General features: G+C 41.9%; 1 pseudogene; it reads right to left on the bottom strand.

Moving 5' to 3' along the window:
• Window positions 1-5472: 5472 nt before the first annotated feature.
• LOC136142259 (cAMP-responsive element modulator-like) lies at window positions 5473-10371 on the bottom strand (annotated as a pseudogene).
• Between the last annotated feature and the right edge of the window lie 571 nt (window positions 10372-10942).

Here is a 10942-nt window from a genome sequence, read left to right as displayed (position 1 = left end):
GAATTCACATGTTTATGGTAACTCTGCACTATGGAGTTTCACCAAACCCACACGCGCATTTTTTTCCTTTCGGGTATATTGGCTGGTCATGTGTATTTCTTTATTCGTGAATTACTCCATTGCCTCGTTTTCCTTACCTTCCACTCCGTAGTGATTTCTAAGCACTCCTCTTAGTCTATCTTTGCCCTGGATACCGCACAAGGTCCTCTCAGGTATTAATCTGCTCTCATTCATTGCCTTTTTCTTGCTGTTGGGCTTTAAAGCCTTTTCGTGGTTTCGTCTAATCTTTTTCTAAACCACATCCAATCCAAACTCCATCACGTTTTCAAGACTATTGAAATGCGCATGCTTCATTATAGTCAGGACTTTTAAAAAGCTGTCTGCATGAAGCTGATTCACGAAGACCTCATCCCAATTTTCACAAGGAGGGCTGGCCTAAATTAATACCTTAATAGTCCCTCTCAAAATGCCTGTTCACCATCACACTGAATATCTCTGTAACCTCTGTATAAGTGTTTAAGGAACCCAGCAGATTCATATACACTGAGCAAATGTCTACCTGCATGATCAAGGAAGAAAAGTAAGTTTGAGAGGCACTAGGTTATTGGATTGCATCATGATTTTATCAACAATATAACCATGCATGGATATGAATGCATAAAAAACACCAGGGCAGATATATATCAAATTACGGAACATTGTTTACTCTGGTTAAGGCAGTAGGAAGGAGGACATACTTTTTATTCTCCATGTATATGTATGTATATCCATATGTATATCTATAAGTATTACTTGTATAATGCAATAAAAATTATTTGAAAAAGAAGGGGCACAGGAATATAGACTTATGCTTTATAGAAACCCTTTGTTCCAGACTGGATCCAGCGTCATTCATTTGCAGAACCTGTTCCCTCCAATCATTTCTGAAACCTCTCCTTGGCCTCATCTCATTTATTTTTAACATTTTATTTTGAAATAATTATAGACTCACAGGAAGCTGCACAAATAGAACAAAAAAGACATTGTGCCTTTCACCCAGCTTCCCCAATGGTGGCATTTTCTATAGACAGAGTATAATATCAAAACCAGGAAACTGACACTGGTATATTACTCTTGACTAGACTACAGGCCTAATTCAGTTTTCACCATTTTTCTAACCTGCATTAATTTGTGTGTGTGTGTGTGTGTGTGTGCATGTATAGCTCTAGCAATTTTATCCCATGTCAGGATTCATGTAACCACTACTACAATCAAGATACAAAAATATTCCATCACCACAAAAGAACTGCTTTGGGCTACCTCTTTGTACTTACTCAGCAACCCTGTAGATATTCTGTTAGAGTTACATCTATCTCATTTCCTTTAGAGTGGCTGTAAGTGGTACTGTGTGTTTAATTTTGGTTTCCACATGTTCATTGTTAGTATATAAAACTGCAATTGATTTTTTAATTAAAGCTTTTCTTTTGAGATAATTGTAGATTTACATACAATTGCAAGAAAAAATAGAGAGTTCCCATGTACATTTTACCCAGTTTTCCACAGTGGTAGCATCTTTCAAAACTTCAGTACTGTACAATATCAAAATCAGGATATTGACACAAATCTATCTATCTTGTTCAGATTTCCCCAATTTACTCTGTGTGTGTGTGTGTGTGTGTGTGTGTGTGTTTAGTTCTATGCAATTTTATCACGTGTGGATTCATGCATCCACCATCATACTCAAGATATAGAACAGTTTCATAACTGTCAGGATCCCTTGTGTTGCCCTTTTTTGGCCACACCCACTTCCTTCCTGCCCTTCCTCCTTAATGCCTGGCAATCACTAATCTGTTGTCTATTTCTATAATTTTGTCTTTTTGAGAATGTTATACAAATGGACTCATACAGTATGTAACCTTTGGGGATTGGCTTTGTCACTCAACATCATTCTTTGGAGAGTCATCCAATTTGCTGGGAATGTCAAGTGTCAATAGTTCACTGCTTTTATTGCTGAGTTAGTATTCCTTGGTATGGTTGTACCATAGTTTGTATACCACTTACCCAGGAAGCACACCAGAGTTTCCAGTTTTTGGCTATTAGGAATAACGCTGCTGTGAATATTTGTTCACGGGTTACTGTGTGAACAAAAATTTCTATTTATCTGGGATAAATGCCCAAGAGTGCAATTGCTGGGTTGTATGGTAAGTGCGTGTTTAGTTTCATAAGACTCAGCCAAACTTTTCCATCGTGGCTGTAACATTTTACATTCCCATCAGCAATTTATGAACAGATCCAGTTTCTCTTCATACTCATCAACATTTGGTATTATCACTATTTTTTATTCTTGACATTCTGATAGGTGTATAGTGATATCTCATTGTGGTTTTAATTTATATTTCTCTAATGGCTAATAATGGTGAAAATCATTTTATGTGCTTATTTTCTATCTGTATGTCTTCTTTAGTGAAATGTCTTTTGTCATGTTCTAATTGAACCGTTTGTTTTTTGGTTTTTTTAACATAAATTTATTTATTTATGGCTGCATTGGGTCTTTGTTGCTGCACGCGGGCTTTCTCTAGTTGCGGTGAGCGGGGGCTACTCTTTGTTGCAGTGTGCGATGCGGTGAGCGGGCTTCTCATTGCAGTGGCTTCTCTTGCTGCGGAGCACGGGCGCTAGGTGCGTGGGCTTCAGTAGTTGTGGCTTGCGGGCTCTAGAGCGCAGGCTCAGTAGTTGTAGGCTCATGGGCTTAGCTGCTCTGCGGCATGTGGGATCTTCCCGGACCAGGGCTCGAACCCGTGTCCCCTGCATTGGCAGGCGGATTCTCAACCACTGCACCACCAGGGAAACCCTGAATAATTGCCTTCTATCAGCATTCATCATCATGCTTGTGGTCAGACATATGCTGAAACTTAAACTTTTATTCCAGTAGTCATCTTCATGCATCTTTTTTTAAATTGAAGTATAGTTAATTTACAATATTTTGTGTTAATTTCTACTGTATAGCAAAGTGATTCAGTTATAGATATATACATTCTTTTTCATATTCTTTTCCACTATGGTTTATCAGAAGATATGGAATATAGTTCCCTGAGCTATACAGTAGGACCTTGTTGTTTTTATGCTTCTTAACTCACCTGAATGCTGCCCTTATTCCAACAGGCATCCTCTTGGTAGTTGTGTCACACTGAACCTTAACTTGTTCCATCAGTAATATTCTAGATTGTTGACACTCTTTAAATCTTAATCTTATTCCAGTGGCTGTGCTAATGTTTGTTGGTGTCACATTGAACGTTAACTTTTCCACGACTCATCTTGTTTGTGTTGGCTTGGTGAACCTTAACTTTCTTCCAGCAGTCAACTGAATGCTTGATCACACGTCATAGCAAGACATGAGTCTACCAGCCATCTTCACGCATTTTGTCTCGTACTGAATCTTGAGCTGGTTCCAGCGGTCATACCATGCTTGCCTTCCCACACTCAACCTTAACCTCATTCAAGCTATCATGTTTCTGACAATGTTTGACACTTAACCTTAACCTTATATCAGTGGTCATCTTCACGTTGGTTGACTCATACTGAACAGTAACGGAATAGCAGTGCTCAGCTTCATGCTTGATGTTTTTCAATAAACCTTATCTGTATTCCAGTGGTCTTCCTCATAATTATAGTCTCACACTGAACTGACCTTTATTCCAGAGGCCATCTTCTTGCCTGTTGCCTCACACTGAAGCCTAATTATTTTTGTAATCCATCCACTTGCTTATTGTTGCATACTGAACCTTAACCTTATTCCAGCAGCCATCTTCATACACATCGTCACCCTTTCAATCCTAACCATATTTCCACAGTCATTTTCAGGTTGGTGGTCTCATCCTGAACCTTTATTGAAGCAGTCACCAACATGTCTGTCAGGTCACACTGAACCGTGTGTACCTTTATTCTAGCAGTCAGCAACAGGCCTGTTTTCTCCCATTGACTCTAAGTTTATTCCAGCACTTATCTTCTAGCTTTTTGTCCCACACTGAAGAATAACCTTCGTCCAGTGTTTACCTTTCCGATTGCATCTCACACTGGGCCTTAACCTTCTGCCAGGAGTCATCTTCACGCTCTTGTCTCACTCTTATCCTTAACAATAATCCATCATTTTCGTGGTGGTTGTGTCACACTGGACGTTATCCTATTGCTGCAGTGACCTTCCAGCTTGTCATCCTCTAAGCCTTTACCTAATTCCAGCGTCATGTTCAGGAACGCTGTGGCACACCGAGCTTTATACTTATTTCCCTGGTGATCTTCTTCCTCGTCGCACACCAAACTCACCTCATTCAGCAGTCAGCTGGATGCTTTTGGTCTCACACTGAAGAATAAATTCTGCCATTCATTGTTATGCTTCCTGCACTAAACTGAAACGTGATCTTATTTGAGCGGTCATCTAATTGCTTGCGTTGCCTAGTGAACCTTGACCTCATTGCAGCAGAATGAGGATTGAAGATTCCAATCCAATCTTCAGGATTGTTTTTTTCACACTGAACCATAACCTTTTCCCAGTGAAAATTTCCTGTTTTTGTCTCACACTGAACAAATAGTTGTCTTTGTGCTTGTGGTTTCAGCCCGAATCTTAAACTTTATTCCAGCGGTCCCCTTTATGTGTGTTGTTTCATGCCGAACCATAGAAGATCTATATTCCTGTTATCAAATACTGAACCTTAACTTTATTCCAGGTGTCACTTATGCTTGTTGTCTCACTCTGAACCTTAATATATTCATGTAAGTCATTTGAAAAGTAAATGTGACTGTATCTGTCTGGTGCTTAACATTTAAAATAAAATGATCTGTCCAATTGCTATAGTTTTAAAAAGTAGATCATTTTTCCATTCTCTTTTAGGAAAAAAGTACAGCACAAAGTAACTCAGTAGAAAGTAGTGAAAACAGAATTACATTTAAAACATAATTTTGAAATCAAATGTGCTTATTTTAGGTTAGTATGTATGATATGTAATTGTTGGTAACAAAACCAACAAGAATGAAATACAGACATTTACATCTTATCATGTTTGCGTGCACATAAAGACAACATAAAACGTGTTTAAAACTTTCATGAGAGGTAGATATAACATATAAATAGGAAAAACTGTCCCTTGTTTATTTTTACCCCCAGTTTTCTTCTATATTCAGTAATAATTTTTTTTTTTTACTTTTCAATAGTATATGACAGCTACCAGTGCAAATGTCTCACTTTAACATTCACTTTTAATTTTATAGACACAGGTTAGGTATTAATGATGCCTAACCTAACACTGTATCTTACACACTGTATTGCGCTGGCTAGTCTGATATATGGTAGCTGGTACTGCCATGGTAGTCAGGCTAGGGGACATTCCTTGGTCCTCTGCATTTTATTCCTCAATCTTGGGAACACTAGGCACATCAGAGAAAAGTTCATTCAGTACTTTTCTATAAAGGGTCTTCGTGAAATGATTTCTCTGCGAGATTCAATCACACCTTCTGATTCTGCAGACTCACCTGTCTCTGCAATCGCTGCTGTCTGAACAGTTTGTACTCGTGGTGACTGAATAACCGATGGCTGTGGTGTCTCATTTATTATTCCCTGGGCATGTACCGTTTGGCCAGAAGGTGACAGCACTAGAGTGACAGCTGGGGAGCCTCTTCTGGTGCCTGATGCAGCTACAGAAACATGAGCTAAACCAGGGATTGAATTTTGACCAGTCTGAGTCTGCATATGAGCAGATTCACTCTCTGTCACACAGAATCTGATCCATCCTGCTGGGATTCAACTGTTTCCATGGTCAGTTGTCTTCTATTTTTTTTTCCTGCCACATTTATTCATTATTAAGACATTTGCCATTTGCAATCAATGCTTTGCCCCTTCCCCGTTTCTTTCTTCATTTATCCTGCCGCGATGTGATTTCTGCAGTGGCCCTGGTCACTGATTACGGACGGGAGGGTGTGGAGATGAGGAACCCACTGCCCCTTGGGAGGCGCGCCACTGCCCAGCAACCCGGTGAAGGCGGCCCTGTGTCGGCCGCACTCAGCTCTGACGTGCAACCGTGCTTCCCCGCTGAGCCAGGACCCCAGCAGTCATTTTTATGCTGTTGTCACACACGACATTAACATTATTCAAATCTTTGTCTTAATGTTTTTGTCTCCTGACCAGTAACAGTTCCAGGTATTATCATCATTCTCATTGTCTCCCAATAAACCTTAAACTTACTCCACTGAACGCCCTTATACTTATCTCATTTTTAACTTGAACTTATCCCAAGGCCAGCTTCATGCTGTCTTACTGTGAACCTTACCCTTTTTCAGGATGGTCGACTTTGAATCCTAACGGGCATTTGTAGATGAAACTGAATGCCTGGCTCTCTCCCAGATCAGGTCTCCAGACTGGCTGCTAAACCCCTACTATTCCTCAGTGCCTAAGAGGGCACATACCCGTGGGCTGCCTCAAAGGCAGGAAAAGGTTAGGTTACAAAGATGGCACAGGCAACTATACTCCAATTAAAGAAAAAAACAATAACAAAGATGGCACAGGCTTGGGATCAGGACAACTACCAAACCCTGAACCACGTAGAGCCCCCATCAAATATAATTATCCCAGAAACCATAAGCTATGACTCAGAAGCAGACCACCTCTGTACAAGTTTATCTGATGTAGTTTCAAATCAAAAGAAAGACACTCAAATCCTACAAGTCCACTTTAAAGCATGTATTGTTTACTCCTTAGGGGAGCAACGTCATCACACTATAAGGTGCGGACAAGGGGAAACCTTGCAATTCATTTTGTAGAGTGGAATGCAGAGTGGTAAACAACGCCCTTTTGAGGCAAAGCTGGTGCCCCTCCAAGAAGGTCAAACTGACAACTGTGTTCAGACGACCAACAGCCAATGGCTTTTAGCAGAGAAGAAAGGAGAGTGAGCCATTTTCTTGAGGGTAATTCAACTTCTCCATATGAAAGCTGTTAGGCAGCTAAATCTAGTAGCGACGTGCACCTTCACTATGACCAAATGACTTCTACTAAGAGGTTTCCTGGCATCACATAGAATTGAACTTTCAGTCCCACCTTTACCAATATGGGTGACCTCTCCCCTTGTATATGGGTCTTGGTACAGCTATATATATTAATCCAAGAGCTAGCTGATGCTCTTAATCTCAGTGGCCTTTAGAGAGGTGAATCGGAATGTAGTGGTGTGGGAAAGTTAAGATAACGCTCTCTAAGTGCAAAACCAGACTCCAAAGCTTGGAGATTCATTTCTTTTTCTTTCTTTTCCTGGCCGCGCTCCGCAGCTTGCGGGATCTTAGTTCCCCAACCAGGGATCGAACCTGTGACCCCTGCAGTGGAAGCGCAGAGTCCTAACCCCTGGATAGCCAGGGAATTCCGGAAGCTTGGAGATTCTATTGTTCAGAGTTCAGTGTGTGAAGAAGGAGGTCTGAATGGAACCCGAAGCTTGCTGAGCTGGACAGGGGAAGCAGCCTGGCTTGACTTAATCGCTCTCAGGCAAGGTGCACACACAACACAGGGAGATTTCTTTAACTTCTATAGCTCTTCAGCAGCTGGAGTAGTTGAAGGATAAGCGTGAAGTTGCATGAAGAAGGGTGGTCCGGCTTCTCTATTTCATGCTTTTGACTTCTCTAGGGGCATCCAATCTGGGTCAGTGTATGTAGGAGTCAGAGCAGGGGCTTTGGTAAGACTGAGCCGAAAGGTATTGTGTTTTGAAAGGGAGTATGAAGAAGCAAGTGGTTTAAGGGATATAAAGTGTGGTGCGAAGTACAGAATATTATTCATCCTGCACAATCTTCCTGTAAGCAGCTCTTTTGCCCCTTTTCTGTTTGTCTATCTCTGTTTCCCCTCAGACCTTAGTTATAAAAATGAGATCACTAGGTAACGTTTAACCTAACTCCTGACTTATGCTCTTCTGAATGTACACCATGCCTTCCCTAACGCGTTGAGTCATTTCCCGGATTCTAAGGAGTAAGAATGAAGAATTAAATAGTTGAAGAATGACTGACCCTCTACTCCTAATTTCCCCGTTAGCAAATTTGCAGGTGAACCACGTGGACAAGATAGCATCCAAAGGAAGATCACGAGTCAGCAGATCTGCACGCAACAGAAAAATGACGAAGAATCTGACCCTCTACCTTAATGATTAACTGAGATTATTTCCCCTTTTTCCCTTTAAAAACTTTCATGACTGAGCAGAGTCTTTGGGGTTGGTTTTGGGATTCCACCTTCTCCCTGGGTAGCCGGTTTCCTGATTAAAGCAACATTTCCTTTCCAAACAACTCTTGTCTCTTTAATATTGACTTTTCAAGTGGTGAACAGCCGAACCTGAGTTCGGTAACATTCCCTTTAGCACTAAGCACTTCAAAATGCAGGCCACAGTGAAAGGTTAAGACAGCAGTAGGAGTATCCAGGAGAGGGAAGACCACGAACGGACTCATCATTGTTGTGTTGAAAGGAGACTCTGAGTGCAGCAGTAAGTGGTTGCATACAATCAACCCGGACTAACGTTGTTTATTTCTAATAAATATCTAGAGGAATTCTTCAGTGACTCAGGAGTTATATATATTTTGAATGTAAACTGGTTCTCTAATATACGAATCAGGTTTCCAGGTAATCCTTGGAAATAAAATTTTGTTTTTGAAAATCAGTGTATCATGTTGGAGATTGTGATGGGCTTCACTCGCTCAGAGGAAAGATGACATTTTAATACCTTCTGATCCTTAAAAAATGTGAATCTAGGCCATGCTAGACCTCTGAGAAGTCCTGTTTGACAATGCAAGCTGAAAAAGACTAGATAGTGACTGACTTACACATCACTTTGGTGAGGAGAGACCTTAACCCCCCCGCCCCCAATCCCAGTAGTTGAATTTCCAGAAATGGGGGGACTAAGCTGATTATTAATGCTGAAGAAAGACTAGGAGATGAGCTGTCTTCTCATCTGTTCCATATCTGTTACAGAGGACTCAAAAAGAAGCAGGAGCTGCCCAAGGCTTAAGTGTAAGCTTTGGTTCTTTTTAAGAATGTTCGGTTTATACGCTGGGCTAGAAATGAGAGAGGGTTGCAGATGGTGAGCCAGTTGTTCCCTAGACAACCTCGCCAGCACACTGGGAAACAATCCCTGCTGATTCAGCAGGGCCACTGTTGCAAAAACCTCAAAGTGCCCATCGCAGGTTCTTGCTGCTTTCAGGACAGACCACTGTGGAATCCCGAGGGAGAGCTTTCTCAGCCTGGCTGGGAAAGGGTAAGTCTCTCCGAGGTCTTTTAGCCTCCTGCTTTTAGGGCCAGCCTTGATAGCTGCACAGCTGTTAAGAATCGCCATATAACATCCATAAAATGGACCCAATAAAACTCTTACCAAGGGAATGGGGAGTACAAAATTGCAGGGGGGCCGAACGGGGAGCAAGGCAATCTCCTCTAAGTTACTGCCTCTTCACACACACCAAGGGCATTGCCAAAGGCATTAAAGTAATTTAGAGGTCCAAGACTGTATTCTAAATTTGTGCCTTACAAATAGAATCCTGATTCTCTAGGGTTTTTCGGATACTTAGCAAATTTTGTCAAATATGTGTCTTTTTTTTTTTTTTTTTTTACGTTACGCGGGCCTCTCACTATTGTGGCCTCTCCCGTTGCGGAGCACAGGCTCTGGACGCGCAGGCTCAGTGGCCATGGCTCATGGGCCTAGCCTAGCTGCTCCACGGCACGTGGGATTTTCCCGGACCAGGACACGAACCCGTGTCCCCTGCATCCGCAGGCAGACTCTCAACCACTGTGCCACCAGGGAAGCCCCAAATATGTGTCTTTTTAAAAAACCTAAAAGAGGGCTTCCCTGGTGGCGCAGTGGTTGAGAGTCCGCCTGCCGATGCAGGGGACACGGGTTTGTGCCCCGGTCCTGGAAGATCCCACATGCCGCGGAGCGGCTGGGCCCGTGAGCCATGGCCGCTGGGCCTGTGTGTCCGGAGCCTGTGCTCCACGGCGGGAGAGGCCACAACAGTGAGAGGCCCGTGTACCGCAAAACAAAACAAAAAAAAAAACAAAAAAAAACCTAAAAGAACTTTAAATGTAGAAATAGAGTGAACCTCATTTTCTGATCACAGGGCAGGAGAACCAAAAATTAAGAGGAAAATGGCAATATTGTACAGTTCTTGGGTCAAAGGGGAATTATAATGAAAACTGTGATAATAAATAATTTTGAAGTCATCAATAATAACACTGTGATGGTTAATTTTATGTGCCAACTTGACTGGGCTAAAGGATTCCCAGATAGCTGGTAAAACATTATTTCTGGGCATGTCTGTGCGAGTGTTTTCAGAAGAGATGTGCATTCATTCCGTGACTGAGTAAAGAGTTCCGCCCTCACCGATGTGGGTGGGCATCACCCAATCTGTTGAGAGCCTGAATAGAACAAAAAGGCAGAGGAAGGGCGAATTCCCTCGCTCTCTTCTTCAGCTGGGATGTCCACCTTTTCCTGCCCTTGAACATTGGAGCTCCTGGTTCTCTGGCTTTTATTTATTTTTTAAATTTTTATTGGAGTATAGTTGCTTTACAATGTTGTTAGTTTCTGCTGTACAGCAAAGTGAATCAGCTATACGTATACATATATCCCCTCTTTTTTGGATTTCCTTCCCATTTAGGTCACCACAGACCACTGAGTAGAGTTCCCTGTGCTATACAGTAGGTTCTCATTAGTTATCTATCTCTGGCTTTTAGACTCAGGGACCTACACCTGCAGCTCTCCCTCCATCCCCCATTCTCAGGCTTTTGGACTTGGACTGGGAGCTAAACCGTTGGCTCCCCTGGTTCTTACATCTTCGGACCTGGACTGAATTACACCACCAGCTTTCCTGGTCCCCCAGCTTGCAGACAGCAGATTATGGGATGTATCAATCTTCATAACTGTATGAGTGAAGTTCTATAATAAATCGAATTTTATATATATATATAAAT

The sequence above is a fragment of the Phocoena phocoena genome, chromosome X, assembly GCF_963924675.1.
Source record: "Phocoena phocoena chromosome X, mPhoPho1.1, whole genome shotgun sequence".
NCBI lineage: Eukaryota > Metazoa > Chordata > Mammalia > Artiodactyla > Phocoenidae > Phocoena > Phocoena phocoena.
This window is presented reverse-complemented; position numbering and strand designations above follow the sequence as displayed.